At 43.2% G+C, this 17721-nt stretch overlaps 1 protein-coding gene and 1 non-coding gene across 3 annotated transcripts in view; both read right to left on the bottom strand.

Annotated features, from left to right (window-relative positions):
• The window catches only part of MYO1B (myosin IB), a 181979-nt gene that overhangs the window by 162013 nt on the left and 2245 nt on the right, over window positions 1–17721 (bottom strand). The gene's annotated exons all lie outside the window — the stretch shown is intronic.
• On the bottom strand, window positions 10599–10671 carry TRNAK-CUU. The gene has a single exon. It is a non-coding gene; the product is annotated as a tRNA-Lys (tRNA).

Genomic DNA, 17721 nt, shown 5'->3' with positions numbered 1-17721 from the left:
ATTGCAGTGGGTTACTTTACCTAAGTTGATTAAAATCAACAATCAGAATTGGGAAGTATTTTTTTTTTTTAAAGATTTTATTTATTTATTTGACAGAGAGAGAGAGAGAGAGCAGGAACACAAGCAGGGGGTGGTGGGAGAGGGAGAAGCAGGTTTCCCGCCGAGCAGGGAGCCTGATGCAGGGCTCGATCCCAGGACCCCGGGATCATGACCTGAGCTGAAGGCAGACACTTAACGACTGAGCCACTCAGGCGTCCCTGGGAAGTATTTTCTGAGCCAAAGTTTTTCTAATTTTTCTCATGTTGGAAGCAATACTGAATTTAAAGTCAAATGCACCATAATACATATCTTAGATATCTCTAAATACATTCTGAAGTATTTATGAAGAACTAAAACATACACGATACAGCAAATCAACATATAAGGCATGCTATAACATAACTTTTTAAGTCATAAATTAAAATGTTTACTAAAATTTGACTAAATTTAAATTTATAAATGTTAACTAAATTTGAATAATAGTTCTCATTTCCAAAAGAGTTTGTATATGCTATGTTTGTATATGCTATTTGTAATTGCTATGTCTGTAAGACATAGCAATTATTCATATGTTTATATGAGGATACAAACATACAAATGTCCCCCCCACACACACACACACACACTATTTTTTTTACTAGAATATAAGCACACACTTAACCTGTAAAGCTACACAAAAATCAATTTTTAAAGTTAATCAGTTTGGCCATGTATAAAATAAATTTTCAATAAATTTTCCCAAGGGAAATTTGGGTAAGAAATAAGATATTCGGGGCGCCTGGGTGGCTCAGTCGTTAAGCGTCTGCCTTCGGCTCAGGTCATGATCCCAGGGTCCTGGGATCGAGCCCCGCATCGGGCTCCCTGCTCCACAGGAAGCCTGCTTCTCCCTCTCCTACTCCCCCTGCTTGTGTTCCCTCTCTCGCTGTGTCTCTCTCTGTCAAATAAATAAATAAAATCTTTAAAAAAAAAAGGAATAAGATATTCAATAGTCAACCACATTGGATATGCCTGATTAAGAAAAATTCATTTCCCTCTCCCAGTAATTTATCAAAATAAGAGGTCTTCAAAATATCATATTATTACATTTTAAGTCATCGAATTAAAAGGCATAAAAACTTAAAATTCACAATCCACCCTTAATCATGTCTCTCAATAAGTAGGCAGGCAGGCAGATAGATTAAAAGGAAACTATAAAGTTCTTTTTAAACGACATAATTGTAAGGTCCCCTAGTTTAGGAATTAAATAAAACTGCTTACCAACTTTTCTTCTCCATTGTTTTTTCCACTGATTTAACTAGTACTTTAGCATTCCGTTCATATGAAAGGAAGAGACAAACATTCGTTGTGACAGGGAGAACACACTAAGTACAACAAATATTTTGCACAGAGATAAGAAGGGGAAACTAGGTCAATATCCTGTGGCTGGGAAGAAGCAGCCTGAGCTTCCATCCAGAACTGTATTATATGATTAACCAGGCTAGACTCTCTTCTCTCCAGGCTACTGCTCTGACCCATGCACCTGGGATACACAGACTCTGGGAGAAAGGAATAAGAGACGCATCTACTACTTCCCAGCCTTTGGCAATCTAATTGGGGAAAGAAAACACATTAAAAGCCGAATAACTCATAAAACAAGTGTCACACAGGGCAGGTGATTCACCGCAGAAAGAGGAATATAGAGACTCAGGTTTATGATTAGAGGCAGAGCTATTACTATGGTGTAGGAGGATCAGACAAGGATGGCTAAAGAGGAGAAACTTGACCTGGACTTTCTGAGGATGAGCAGTATGTGGTCCAGCAGAAGAACTTTAACACAAGAAGAACAAACCAGAAGAGAGTGATTAGGAAGAACAACAGCAGAAGACAGCTGGGGCGGGGCCCTGGTGGATCATGAGGCTGGGAGGAAAGGTAAGCTGAGACAAGACAGAGAGTCCAAGCTGAGGAGCTTACAGCTGGGAATGTGGTGGGAATGGGTGGGAGAGGAGAGGGAAGAGTATCTATTGTGTCTATGCTGCAGTCAGTGCATCCAGAGGGCCACAAGTGTGACTAAGAGTCACTGGTGACAGTATGATGGAAAATAAGATCGAAGATAGCCATTATAGATTATGGGGAGTCATCAAAAATGTCTTGAGCAGCGACAGACAACAAAAAATGTAAAGGTTGTTTACTTAGTGAATAGTCCAAATTAGCTGGGAGAAAGCTAGAAGCAAGAAGCAAAATTGCTCTGTGCAGTTGTTCAGTTTGTGCACTGCATAAAAAGCCAAGGGGGAAAGTGGGCACTGACATCAAGTGGACCTCTGTGGGATAGTGTCTGCCCCGAAGGGTACCTTTTTCCAATTGTACAGTAAAGGTACCATACTAGCTAGCAGCAGGGAAACCAGCTAGGGCACAAATCTAGAACTAGGGTAGAACTAATGGAAGTGAAACAGGTGGATAAGTGCAAGAGAAATAACAGACGACTCTATCATAAAAGGCAGAACACTAATTGATGGAGTGGGCAAGAGAGACAGGAGGGTTTAAGACTAAAGTAGCCTCTCTCATCCAAATGCATAAGGATTGACAGTTTGGCTGCTTGGTTTAAAGGAAAAAAAAAAGTCAAAGTGGGAAGACATTTAAAAGATAAATACCAAAACATATTTTTTTAAATTAAACCCTATCATCATACATTTATTTGCCCGTGTTTTGCTGTAATACTGAGGCCTTTTCTCCAAGTCTATGTCCACCAGCTGCAGTACCCAGCGGTACTTTCTTTTATAAACCATCTCAAGGCATCACCCTTTTAAAGGTCAAATTTCTTTAAAGAAATGGTGAGGCTGTAAAGACACCAGAGAAACAGTGCAGATGCTCACTACTACTCGGTGGGAAGGTTATCTACCTCGCCGAATGCAGGCAGGGTCACGCAGGCTTCCCCGCGGTCTTTCCCTCCGCCCAAGGGGTCAGCAGGGTTCCAGAGGGGGCTGCTTCATCACACTGTGTCCCCTAGTATGGACGAGGGCGACACAGAGCAGAGCCATGGACCTGGCGGTCGGTGAACACACCGACTGAGCGCAGATTATTGCTCTGAGCCACTAAGATTCCTGGGTCTTACATAATCACAGCTGAACCCACCTATCCTGAATGGCTGACAATATTAGTGGGAACACTCTTCTTTTAGGACTCCCCAACTCCTTTACAGTTACCTCAGCCACTCTAAAATCAGCTGCCATTCCGTTTTAGAAACTTACTTTTTATCAGGTGCTTTCCAAAACATTCAAACGAATTCAAATAAATTGTCACAAAAACAGTAATTACTTTTGCACATACATTTAAAATCTTTATATTAAATAGAGGAGTAAGTACAACTGGCATAAACAGGTTTGGGGAGAAGGAAAAAAAGCTGAGTCTGGACACTCACACATGTCCACTGCTGGGAACAGAAACCCAAGAGCAGGGCGCCCGGGTGGCTCAGTCGGTTAAGCGTCTGCCTTCGGCTCAGGTCATGATCCCAGGTCCTGGGATCGAGTCCTGCACTGGGCTCCCTGCTCAGCGGGGAGCTCTCCTTCTACCCCTCCCCCCCACTTATGCTCTCTCATGCGCTCTCTCAAAGAAAGAAAATCTTAAAAAAAGAAAAAGAAAAAGAAACCCAGGAACACACAACAGGGGAGGAGCCCTGTAGCTTTGACCATTTCATGTGTTATGGACATCAGTTGATATATTTTGCAGAGAAAAAGAACACCAACTAATCCAGCAAGTCTGGAGGTCCCTAAGACCTTATACCATTTTCTAAAGCTGTGAGCCTAGAAAATTATAATAATGAAGAGTACTATCGTATTACCAGGTTAAAAATCTAGCCGGTTTTTCAAAACTATATCCAACTGCCATATTTTTTCTGTCCCAAATGTACAGTCAGAAGTGCTTAAGTCATTTAAGAAAGTACAAAAATAACACTGCAAACCCACAGTTTGCCAGACATAGAGTCAAGAGTACAAGGTCACATGTCATTCCATAACCCGGCTCTTAAAGATAGAATAAACACATAAGTTACTATTAAAAACTAAATTTGAGTTTCATACTTTAAAATTACATACTGCTTTAAAATTGTCAACAGAGATAAATGTTTCTCTCAAGGTTGCCTAGTAAAACCTGGGTGCTTCCATTTTGGGTGGCCAAACAGTCAATCTATCCATAATTTACATACTTTAGAAATCTGATACTCAGCCTCTTCAATAAAAATATGAACTTTATGCAGAAATCATATTGATATATTTCAAAAGATTATTGAGAGAAACACTATGTAAATACATATACACCAGAAACCCCAAAACAACCAACCATAGTTTAAATAACATCCTCCACAAGTCAACCTTGTTCCCTTCACCAATATGCACACGAAGCCTCCCTCCTAGGCATCAAACAGGATAATCTTAACCTCTATAGCTTTAAAAACAAACAAAAAACCTCCATCTGGAGACAAAAAGGCAGTAATACCATACCTGCCAAAATAATTCTGCCCCAGACTCTACTAAGATAGCAACCCATTCAGTCTTATTTTAACCAAGGCAGACCCTTAAAAAGAAAGGGAGAAAAACACTAATTTGTGAAATATGAGGTGAACTCAAATATAAAGTTTTCTTGAACCCTGACCTAAATCAATGTTCCCATTATTATTTTTTTTTAACTGTGAGATAAGCAACCATGAGGACAGGATCACAAAATGGTTTAGTCTTCTCATAAAATAAAACAATCAATCAATCAATCATCATCATCATCAAAATGAAACAAGAGTTAATCTGACACCTGGAAGGAGGAATACTTTGCTATAGGATGAGGAGTTGCCATTGAGGAGTTGAAGACAGACAGAGGAACCTGACTTCAGGAAGAGAAGAGGGCCAAGGCCCAAACCCTGCAGGATGTGGACACCAAGGGGGTCAGGAGGAGCTGAGGGTTGAGACCAGAAGAACACAGGTCACCAAAGCCAAGACACACATATGACAAGAAGGAGCAGATGATCAACCATGTGAAGGATGGGAAGGAGCACAGAGCAAGGAAGGAGACGAGGTTATCAGGCCTAGAAGCCATGTGTTAGGGGCCGAATTGTGTCCCCCTCCCAAATTCATATGTTGAGGCCCTAACCCCCAGGATCTCAGAATGTGACTGTACTTGGAGAAAGGGCCTTTAAAGAGGTGATTAAGTTAAAACCAGACCATTATTGTGGGCTCTTACCCAATATGACTGGTGTCCCTATAAGAAGAGAAGACTGGGACACAGACGACACAGATAGAGGGACAACCAGATGAGGACACAGAGAGAAGGTGACTGTTTGCAAGCCAAAGAGAGGCCTTGGAAGAAACTACAGCTGCTGACACCTTATTCTTGGATTTCCAGCCTCCAGAACTGTGAGAAAATACGTTTCTATTGTTTCCACTACTCAGTCTGTGGTGTTTTGTTATGGTGGCCCTAGCAGACTAATAAACCATCCTACGACCCCTTCTGGCAATTGCCTACTTCCAGTCTCTTCCTCTATACAGCTAAGGTTTCTGACAAGGCCTATCTTTGACACTTGCCACATGCCACTGAAACAGCTTCAGATAAAATGTCACCACCTATTCATTGCCCACTGCACTCTCTCCTTAAGCTCTCTCCTGCCCTGGCTTCCATAGGGCCATTTCTTCCTGGCTGCCCACTTCCTACCTCCATCACTCCTTATTCTTAGCGGCCTCTCCTTCCTCTAGTCACAAAACAATGTTCCCCAGAGTTCTATCACCCACCTTCCTCTCTCCTCATTCCACCCTCCAAGCAATCTTAACATCTTCAACCAGATGCCGGCGATCCCTTCATTGGACCTCAGGCCCTGGCTTGTCCCTGAGCTCCAGGCCCTGTACCTGGGCAGTCTGCCGAGCCTCACTCACTGCCCTGAGGCCCCGTATCCCAAAGAGAACCCGTCCCCTTCGGGCCTGTGTGTGCCAGCCATTCCTGACCTCTCAAAGGAACCAGGGAACCCTCCCACATTCCAACTATCACTGTTCTCAACATCTACTGTCAGAAGATCAATATTCGAAATATGGAAAAAGTTCTATGTACAACAATGTTAATCAATGTATTACTCACAACAGCAAAATGGTGGAGGCAACCCAAATGCCCAACTGTAAGAAATGAGGACATTATGGTACTCAGTGGAATAATACACAACTATAAAATTGATTTCAAAAACTCGGCAACAATACAGATCTTAAAACATAGGCATAAAAAGCGTGGAAAGGAATATTCAGAAATGACCAGAGTTGATAGTTCCTCCATTTTCCAAACTTTCTGGAATGTTCTTTTTTTTTTTTTTTTAATTTTATTTATTTATTTGACAGAGAGAGAGACAGCGAGAGCAGGAACACAAGCAGGGGGAGTGGGAGAGGGAGAAGCAGGCTTCCTGCTGAGCTGGGAGCCCGATGTGGGACTCGATCCCAGGACCCTGGGATCATGACCTGAGCCAAAGGCAGTCGCTTAACCAACTGAGCCACCCAGGCGCCCCTGGAATGTTCTTAAGATGACTCTCTAGTATACAATGTCCCAATGAGAGTTCCAGCCATCTTGGACTTTCAGAATTGCTTCGCTGAAGGATAAATGGGAGGTTTACTCCAGACCTGCCTTCAGCTGTCATTCCACATCCGCGCTGTTGCAACGTCCAATGCAAACTCCCATTAAATAAATTTCCCCTTAAATCCTACTATCCTTGTAGCCCTCAGCATGAGATCCTAAAAAAACTAATTCATTCTTTCGAGAAATCCAACTGGACATATAAACAGCTGTACAACTGTGGAACCGAGCTCCCAACATCTGCCATGGTTATTAAGTGTTCTAGTAAGAAAAGATCATCATCACACACAACCTGCTGCCAGGAGAGCAAATGTCAAGCTGGAAGCTAAATCACAGAAGGTGAAGCCACCTCCATATCCAATGTCCACCAGGTAAAGAGGGACATGTTCTCCATCCGAAGAGGAGAGACGCTGACAGCTCTTCCATCCGGGAGTCCATGAGACAGAAAACTGGTCGCCCCCTAAGGACGTCAATTGGTACTGTTCCTTTAATATTTTACCTACACCTTTTTGTTTGTTTCCCACATTGGCAACAAATGGCAAGTATTAAGGTGGGGCTGACAGTTTTACCTTTATTTCTTCAACCCTCAGGCCCTATCCTTGGATGCCTCATACCAACAAACTCAACAAATTTCTCCTCCTCCATTTTTGGGTTAAATGAAATGAAACAGGCAAGAGCCACCAAAATCACGCCCGCACCTGGGAGCGTCTGTGCCAAAACGTGGTGTGCAGCAGAGGTGTACGTACAAACATACCTTCTCGGACAGCTGCCTCACTCAGAAGTGGTGTAGATAGTGTTTCTGATGCAAAGGACTCCTATGATGAAACCTGTTGAAAAATAAATATGAACTCCTAATTATACCCATTCTATAAAGCTAGGTTTTACTGCAATTGTACAGACTTCCTTAACACACAGAAGGAATGCTCATAAATATTTATGTTACATTCAAATTGGGCATTTGTGGTTAGAGATGAAAAACATTATAGGGGCGCCTGGGTGGCTCAGTCGTTAAGCGTCTGCCTTCGGCTCAGGTCATGATCCCAGGATCCTGGGATGGAGCCCCGCATCGGGCTCCCTGCTCCGCGGGAAGCCTGCTTCTCCCACTCTCACTCCCCCTGCTTGTGTTCCCTCTCTCGCTGTGTCTCTCTCTGTCAAATAAATAAATAAAATCTTTAAAAAAAAAAAAAAAGAAAAACATTATAAACTGTGAAATCAGGTATAGGAAGGCATCACCTCATTTAAATCCCCTCAACTAGATTTCACATTCAGCTGTGAAATGTCACTGCAATCGGCAATATTTCTCAAGGAAAAGAGCTCTTCCACTCAGGCCAGGCAACACTGCTGTCATCTCCTCTTTGAAATCTGTGTCAGTATTATTTTGGGATACTTAGAGGATGCCACAGCTTACAGATAAATTCCTGCAGATAAAACGAACTTAGCAGGAAAGCCCATTTCTTCTCCGCTCATAATTATACAAGAGGGCACGAAAGGAAAGCTGGAAAGCTCACTGAACTTTTTAAAAAGTAATTAAAATCAACAGGCTTTTGAGGAAATGTGTCAGATTTGGCAACATTTTCTTTGTAAAAATGCATTTTGGTAATTTTCCAGAATTCTGTTCTTCCAGTTGGGAAAGGCTCAAAAATTCTGACACATAATGAAATGGTAACAATACAGATCACCCTAATCAAAATAGGGAAAGAGGAAAAACTTAACTTCAGCATTCCCTCACTCTTCCCTTGCTCTCAGCCTCCCAATACCCCAAGATTCCTGGTGCTTTTAGGAGGCACAGGACACCCCCCCCCAGAGGTTAAGGAGTTAGTTAGTAAGTAAATCAATCAATTATTTAATTATAGCTGTGAGTAAACAAAACTGCTCAATTTAGATTTTTCAGGGCAACAAGTTACATTTAGTTTTACAATTAATAATAAATAAAATTTACTCTTTGAATTATAGAAATGTATGCATCACTTCTACAGGACAGCAACGAAAGGAGAAAGGTGGGGGATTAAAAGGAACAATATTCAAGGGGGAGGGGAGTAAGAGGAGCCCAAAGGAGAGTGAGTAACAGATGGCTGGAGGCCCACTCAGGGAGTGCAAGAAGGAACAAAAAAGGAAAACAAAGACAGAAAAAGAAACAGAGAATAAAGGGTTCCAGGAGGAACTGCATCCCCCCACCGTCTAACTTACTGGGATAGTTCTACTAAAGGCTTTCAATAAATACTGTTGTATTTCTCCAACAGTAAGCATAAATGGGAAAGTACTCCACCACCTCGTGTAAATGCAATCCAAGGAGGTGGAACCCAGGCGTCCCCCTCTTCCAGCCCCACTTCAACGACCCACTAGGGCAACTGCCAGCCTAGCCTTTTTTCATAAGGTTTTATCATATTATTATTTGTACAGAAGTAACATAACCAGATTAGAGAAGATGCACAAAATCAGAGGGGTAAGAGCAAGTCACCAGAGTATACTGCCCTAACACAATCACTGATAGCATTTTGGTTTATTTCTCTGCCATCTCTATTCCTTCATCTTTTTCAGGCGTAACCAGAGTGCCGTATCAAATCATAAATTATACGCGCTGCTTGGATTCAAACGGATCTGAGCATCTGGCTGGGAAGAGGAAGAACCCCAGGAACCCATTTTCAGGAAAGACCAAGAAGAAGTAACTGACATTTACGTGGAGTGTTTGCTGACACTCTTCTAGACACACACATGTTAACACACTGAATCCTACCCCCGAAAGAAGGCTCTGTTATGACCCGCATTTTGCAGATGAGAAAGCAGAGGCAAATTAAGCAACATGCCCCAAGTCATGGACTCCTAAGCAGAAGAGTCAAGTCTCCAAACCAATACTTTGTCCAGAGCTGGCCTGTAACCGCTACACCACACTGCCTCCCACTGAGGCCCGTAAGAGTGAACCACGCTCCATCACACTTGTCCCAGGCGCAAAGCCTCAACGACCAAAGAGCCATGATTCCAATGGAGTGAGGTGTGTGTAACTCACACCGGACCCCTCCACTACCCCCAAAGCCTTCAGTGTGTATTTGGAGAAGGTGCCAGAGAGAGGGGGGCAAGGGCTTAGCCACCGGAAGAGCCAAAGGTGGCCCTGCTCAAGACCCATCCCAGTAAGGGCAGACAGGGCTTCTCCAGACCCAGAGAGCAAGGCCCCAGTCTGAGCAGGATCCCGATGTGTCTAGCAGAAGCCAGTGCGTGGGGTAATGGCAGCACTCAGATGGGGGGGGTCGGGGGGGTCGGGGATGGAGGATGGACAGTAGCCCAGTTCAAGCCACATCACAGAGGTAGCTCTCTTCACTTGAGCAGTTTCATTTGAGGAGGAAGGAGAACATACTGATCCAAAATAAATATTTTCATGTCATCGTAATTCACACAGTATGTAATACCACTAGGATGACGGTTTACTAAGAGGCAATAACAAAAAATTTAAGTCGTTGATTACTAAAATTTCCATCAATCTACCATTCACAGCAGAGCCTCATCTCAGGGCTTCTGAGCTTGGTTTGGTTTTCACTGCCTGGAAAGCTCTTCAGGCTTCTCTCCCCTCCAGCACCAACTCAGCCCCCAAGTGGTTGCACAAATGTCAGTGTCCTCAGACCCGCCCTCCCTGTATCCACAATCTATTGTCGCCTCTCCCCACCCTTCTTATACTCACAGCCCCCTGTCCTTTTCCTTCACAGCACCCATCACAATTCATAAATATGTCATAAATATCTGCATTCATTTCTGCAAAGTCTCTCCCTCCTCATACGCCGTGAGAGCAGAAACCATGTCTGCTTGATCACCAGTAAAGATTCAGCACCTAGTGTGGTAGTGCACACTAGGCGCCCAAACATCTGATGAATGAATGAATGCATACATTAAAGAACGAAAAAGTCACCTCCCTTTACTTCTAAAGGTATTACAGTAATTTTATTTATTTTTTTAAAGGAACAGTTTTTATTTTATTTTTTTATTATTTTTTTTAGTAATCTCTACACCCAACGTGGGGCTCGAACCCACAACCCTGAGATCAAGAGTCTCATGCTCTTCTGACTGAGCCAGCCAGGCATCCCTACAGTAATTTTAAAAACTGTGACATTTCCGGGGCGCCTGGGTGGCTCAGTCGTTAAGCGTCTGCCTTCGGCTCAGGTCATGATCCCAGGGTCCTGGGATCGAGCCCCGCATCGGGCTCCCTGCTCCGCGGGAAGCCTGCTTCTCCCTCTCCCACTCCCCCTGCTTGTGTTCCCTCTCTCGCTGTGTCTCTGTCAAATAAGTCAGTAAAATCTTAAAAAAAAAAATTGTGACATTTCCATTACAGGTTGGTATTTTGTGCTCTATTAGATAAGCCACCCAACTTCAGGCTCTAAGAACAAACACAAGTTTAAATATACACTTGATCAGCCAAGAACTATCGATAAACAAATACAAAATCAACACCATTCTTGTACACCAGTGACACCAGTCAGAAATATGACACGCAATTCAATTCCCATGACCATTCACAATGACCACAAAAACCATAAAGCACCTTGGCACAAATCTAACAGAAGACATAAAAGAGTTTTACATGTAAAATTATAAAATTTCATTGAAGGACATAAAAGACATAGATAAATAGAGAGGTGTATCAGTTTGCAGATGGCAAGCTGCATAGCTTTTGGGCTTCATAGCCCCAAAGATGGCAATTCTCCCTGAATACTATCTAAATGCAATGCAACACCAACAACACAAAATTTAAACACAAAAACAAAAACAAGCCCCATGCTTGGGTAACATGTACAAGTTTACCAGTGGAGAAAGAGAAGAATACAATGTGTGTGTGATACCTCAACAGACACAAATATGGAAAATGTCACCTTTGCGAATTCCAGCAATTTAACTATTATAGGTACGCAATGTTACTTTCAATATTCTGACTGTTTCAAATATTTTCTCTTTTTTTTAAGCTGTGAAACAATAAATGCTGTAAGTTCAGAAGAGCAAGAGTCTGGGGGAAACTGACAAAAATGATTAACACAACTGGGTTGTGAAAGCTGTGTAACAGGCGGAGAGGGGCTTCCAGGGGGAAGGAAAGACCCAGGAGAATAAATGAGGAAACAAGGATAAGATACATCTGAGAGTGAACCAAGTGTGGCTCACATCAAACAAGTATTCTCACAAAAAGTCAGCTAGTAATGGATCTAGAAATGGTACCGTTAAGGAACGATAGCAGTGTGATCGTATAATGAGCCCGCCCAGAGTGCTCCAATGGTCACACAACGGGGACACGTGCATATTGTATCTCTCTCTGGGATAATCACAGTCTGCAGTCACAAATAAAAGGCCATGAGAAGCCTTTCTGCAAAGAAACTTATTCAAAATGTTGTTTAGCCAACACCTACTTCTCCAAGGATACCTTTATCACTATACACCATCTACTCACTTTATGGGTATTTTTTCAACTTACTAATTTTTATGGAACAACCCACTTTGGAAATTGCTACATTCCACTAACCCAGCCTTTTAGAGGGCTGAGCCAGAATAGAGGCTTAAGGATTTGGAAATAAAAGGCAACAATCAACCAAACATAACAACCGACTGGATGAATGGACGGGTCACAGAAAATCGGGAAGTAGGTAATGCTTCTGGAATCCCAAGCCCAGATGATGATTAGGAATGCTAACAGCACAAACAGTGAAGTCAAAAGAGGATCAACTATTAGGGAATGGGCACTAAGCTTGAATTTAGACGGGTTTGGGGAGACAGTGAGATAGTCCCCTAGAAGGAAAATTGAGCAAGAAGAGACTCCAATCAAGTTCCCAGGTCTATCCCCAGTCAACTTTATGAGCCTGAACAGGTCTTAAATACAATGAAGGGGTTACAGCGGTGACCTTTAGGCTCTTTCAACTTTAACACTCTACCATTCCAAAAATTGGGCACTTGGAAGTCAAAATACCAGTACTATCAAGTTCTACCTTTAAAGGTGTGAAATGTATAGAATATAGAATAAAAATAAACAATTCAAGAATTTGAACATAATGAACTTAAATATATCAATGAGAGGCTTTTAAGAGATTATGTAATTATAGATGTTGAAGAGATCCAGGAACCCTACAAAGCCATGAAGTTTAACTCTGCGCCCCCCCGCCGACAACGTCACAGAATACTTGGTATTCTGTTGCTGCACAAGGCCAACGCCTGAATCTGACCCAGCGTGGCAGTTCATTTATTTTTATGAATACATCTCAACACCCTGAAGATTTCGAGGCAAATGAGAACTTTCTCCTAGATGGCTCACCACATCAGGGTAGATCAAAACTGTGGTCAACTTATTACAACTGTGAGCACAGTGCCCTCAAAGCACTAGCCTTGTGCACTGGGTTATAAAAATTTATAAGCCCAGGGTTTACAAAAGTTAAGCTTTTCATAAGAGCACTTATTAAGCTGGGATTCTAAAATGAATAAAATCATGATGATCCTTTTGAAGTACTTTCAAAGGAAAAAATGATCAGCTAAGAACTGCGAATAGCATTGCAGGGTCTAATAATAAAGAAATTTCAAAGGAAGCAGCTCTCAGGGAGGAGAGAGAAGAGATATTGGAAAATGCACGCAGGGCTGGCAGGGATTTTTTAATCAAGGTCGAAAATTTTTTGGAAAAAAAACAAGAGTTTTTGTTGTTGTTGTTTGTTTTGGTTGAAGTGTATGAAAAATGCTTCTACGAAACCAGCAGGAAAATGACAGGCACACACAGAGTTAACCAAAGCCAATTGTTAACAATCTGTTCCATTGTCTTTTCAATTCCATTTTCGAAGAGCTCTTTAAGGATGCTGATTTTTTTTTTTAACAAGTTTAAAACTGTGTAAGATACAATTTCGAATTGTATTCTCATTTTCACACGGCAAGATGAAGCCACCTGGGCAATTTCCAAGCCTCCCAAGTCCTCGCAGGATAGATGGGAAAGTCCCTGGAAGGTACACACCTGGGTTCCTCTTGGCCTCTCAAGCTATCAAGGAAAGCCAGGCACCTGGTATTTTTAGAAGCTCAGAGTTTATCTGATAAGCAAAGTAAGAATGTCAATTTTCACTTTTCTCCAGACTTCAACTTCTAAAACTGCCTGTCTTGAAAGAATATAAATTCCATACCAACCCTCTTCCTCCCCGCCTTGTCCAAAGTCTTACTCCCTAAGCCCCAGCTAGGCAGTGGTGCTCACACCATTTCATTCATATACATCAGACCCTGAACTCCAGCTGGATGCCCAGCAGCATACATACTGCTCTTGGATAGACTGGAGACCAGAGGACCAGACAAAGCCCCTGGAAACTCCCAAATGGCCATCTAATTCCTGCAGCTAAGGAAGTGCTGGGAGAGGGTAAGAAAGATCACCAGGCAAGCTGGATCCTCACCAGCAGGCTGAATCTTGTTCACCAAGTCACGATCATCTGGGGGAGAATGAGGCACCATGGAGAGCCAAGCACAAGGCCCAGAAAAGGAGAAACCGAGAAGCATTTCAACCAACCCGCCCAGCTCTGGACTGGCCAAGGACACCCACAGGAACCCTGACTCCAGGTGACAAAGGAAGCAAGCCAGGAGGGAGAGACTGTCAGAGTAGGCTCTCCCTCGAACTCCTTAAAACAACTTCCTTAAGAGTGGCCCAAAGCTTCAAAGAACACTGCACCATGAGAGCAACATGTTCTGGAAAGCACACAGTCTTGGGCTTAATCTCTACCAGCCCTGGGTAAATTACTCAGTTCCCTCATCCACAAGTATCTCCTACTGAAGGACTGCAGTGAGGATTAAATAAACAAGCTACAGAAAATATCCAGGGGGCGCCTGGGTGGCTCAGTCGGTTAAGATTCAGACTCTTGATCTCAGCTCAGGTCTGGATCCCAAAGTTGTGAGTTCGAGGTAGACAGGAACTCCACTGGATGTGGAGCCTACCTTAAAAAGAAAAGAAAACAAAGTGCCCAGGATGAGGCCTGACACAAAGAAAGCACCCAACACTTGACGAACAACAGCATGAACATCATATAAATATGAATGATTCATTCTTTGGGGACTCAGCATTTCTTGTCCACAAGGCAAATATGGCTGAAGTCCGTGAACAGCCTTAGCAGGAGTGACTCGCCAGCCAGGCTGACCACAGAATGAGGACAGGATGCTGGCAGGTGGAGAGGGGAGGAAGCGGGAGGCACCAAGAACCTACCCGGGGCCAGAGCCAGCCACGTGACTCAGGGCCTTCTCCCATGGAATGGCACTTTATACATCCTCAGAATCCAAACAGGATCCCCCACGCTCTCCTCCAGGATGCTGCTTCCTAACATCCCAACCAACCCAACCTTCAGAGGCAGGTTTTCGGAGACCTGACCCCTTTCACACCACCAGAGGCTGGAGGAAATGAAACCACCGAGGACAAAGCCGGAGCGGGCACCGTGCTCAGTCTCCTCCCACTCTCTCGCTTTTGTTTGTTTTCAGCTTTTGTCTGGGCAGCGAGTGTTGGCGTGGCCTTGGTCACCACAGCTGTCACAGTCATTTTCTTCATTTCCCCAACATCCACTCTGGGCACAGTGGCCTGCCCTGCTGTGTCCTTTGAGGCACAATGGATTTCCTTTATTGCTTTTTAATGCATGGCCTCCCATCAACCATGTGCTTAATAAAATATGGATGGATGAAGAAGGTACTGACAGCGGAGAAGAAATCTACGAAAGGTTATAGGAGCGAGATGCTGTGGGGCATCCTTTATCCTGCTCAGCGGGTAAGCTGGAAGGTGGTCCCTGATAGAGCCCAGCAGACCACGTGTCTGCCTTCCTCCAAATATCCAGTGAAGGGGGATTTAATGACAAGAGACAAAGGTTACTGCACCTACACCACAGTCCCTGAAGACCCCAACTGATGTCCTATCATTATTTGAAATAATTAAACAAGTAAAGATAGAACTTTCAGTCTTTACAATCTTATCTTTGAAACAAACAAACAAAAAAACCCAAAAAACCAATATTGACTTTTCCATTTGCCCAGGATTATTCTAGAGAAACCCATAAACAATCAATGATGCCAAGTGTTAAAATCCATTCCGCTCCTGCACTCGGCAGTCACTCATGGGTCAAGGTCAGGTGTCTCCTGCCCACGACCACTCTCCATGCCACCCCCAGGACTGGAAACCACTTCCATTCCCTTTTCACACGGACACCTAAGCTCACTTCCCCTGTGGGTACAGGATGAGCCCAGAAATTCCATGGAATATGTGTTCCCATGAGCACAGAAATTTGATGATCTCAGAGGTACTGTAAAGAAAGATCCCTGACACTTCCCTAAGGAAGAATGTCTTCTGTAAAAGGCGACTGCCAGGCCCAAAATGTGCTGGGAAAATCCACGGCCTGCTACTGCGTATGTTTCCAATTCTGATGTCCCACTTCCTCCTTATAATCACATTCCTTTCCTCCGTATTTCTCTTCTAAAAAGACACTCTGGCATTGGGTCTCCAAAGTGTGCTGTTCTATGAAAGGCTGTAATATAAAAAGAGCTAAAATGGATGTCAATAAATATAAAATGCTTAGACACTATGTAAGATCTATTCCATTCCACCCACTTTTAAATGTTTCCAAAAAAGAACTTATTTTTAAATGTTGGCAGCCTAACTTCTTAAAAATAAAGTTGCCTTCACTTAAAGCTTATTCACACAGGCCATCACACAGCATAAAGCTTTTTAGCAAATACACTTTTAAGAGTTGTGATGTAACTAATTGTGACTTCCAAACCTATCTCAGGGGTTTCTCTCTTTTTTTTTTAAGATTTTATTTATTTATTTGACAGAGAGAAAGAGAGAACAGGGCAGAGGAAGGGGCAGAGGGAAAGGGAGAAGCTGCAGGGAGCTCACCATGGGGCTGAATCCCAGGACCCTGGGATCATGACCTGAGCCAAAAACAGATGCTTAACCGACTGAGCCACCCAGGCGTCCCCAGAGAGGTTTCTGAAAGGATCGAATATGATAATACTCGGGAAAGTGGTAAGAAATTTGCAAAAGGCCAATCAAATAGATATTCAAGCTGCTGATATTCCAGTTTTTTTTAAAGATACCATACCATACAGCATTTACTTAAAAAGAATATGGACTTTGGAATCAGAGATGGGAGTTCCAATTTCACCTCCAACATTTACTAGTTACCTACACAAGTAGGGTGTTAAGAGGCAAGCTGGTAAACTCCCTCAGCCTCGCTTCAACTGTCAAGTGGATATAATACCCACTTTAGCAAGTTGTGAGGATTCCTACAGTAATGTATGCAAAACCCATTATACATAGTAAACACTTACTAAATGATAGTGACAATTATTGTTAGGCTATTTAATAAAAATCCAAATATCCAGCTATTAAAAAATAGTAGAAGGGAGGGGGAAGAGGGAAGAACCTCACCCAAAGGGGGGACAAATGCTAAAAACATGGATCTCACACGGAGGATCCCTTCTTCGCCAAACCACTCCTACCCCCCACTCCTTCCCCACTGAGGTCAGAAGCTCCTCTTTGCTTTGCATAACTGTGCAGCAACCCGGGAGAGTGAGTCTTTAACACCAGGCTTGATGAAGTGATGATTCATCCCAACCCATGAAGGGGGTGCAGCCAGTAGTCAGCCTCACCACACAATGGGAGACCCACCAGGAGAGCCTATGGCCAGAGACAAGCTATGTAAGAGAACCCCCCACCCCCACCTCTGTGTCTCCAGTAGCAATTAACACAGTCTGGGGCTTCCTTGTTGTCAATGTATATTCCGATGAGTAGCTGGGAGGAATCCAACTGTGCTATATTTTACAGAACAATTCACAACATAAATGAAAAGTCCAAAATGGCAACAACAACAATAACGAAGTCTCCCTCTGTTCCCTCTGTTTGCTGCCTGTGGCACCATGTTTTGCCAGGCAGTGTGTTAGTTATAACAACAAACAGCTTGATGGTTGGACAACATCCCACTTCAACTTCACAGCATAATGGCTCCTGAGGACAAGTCCCACTGCTTCTCAGCCTGGCCTGAAAATGTGACCGCATCCCCCACGAAAAAAGACAAACCCTCAGCAGCAGCTTATACAGCTCTTTTCCATTACCACTTCGCGGGCAGGAAACATTTTTTCCCCCTGGAGTAAGCTCCTAAT

This window comes from Neomonachus schauinslandi, chromosome 3 (genome assembly GCF_002201575.2).
Source record: "Neomonachus schauinslandi chromosome 3, ASM220157v2, whole genome shotgun sequence".
In the NCBI taxonomy this organism is placed as follows: domain Eukaryota; kingdom Metazoa; phylum Chordata; class Mammalia; order Carnivora; family Phocidae; genus Neomonachus; species Neomonachus schauinslandi.
The sequence above is the reverse complement of the archived record's forward strand: the minus strand, read 5'-3'. Positions and strand labels throughout refer to the sequence as shown.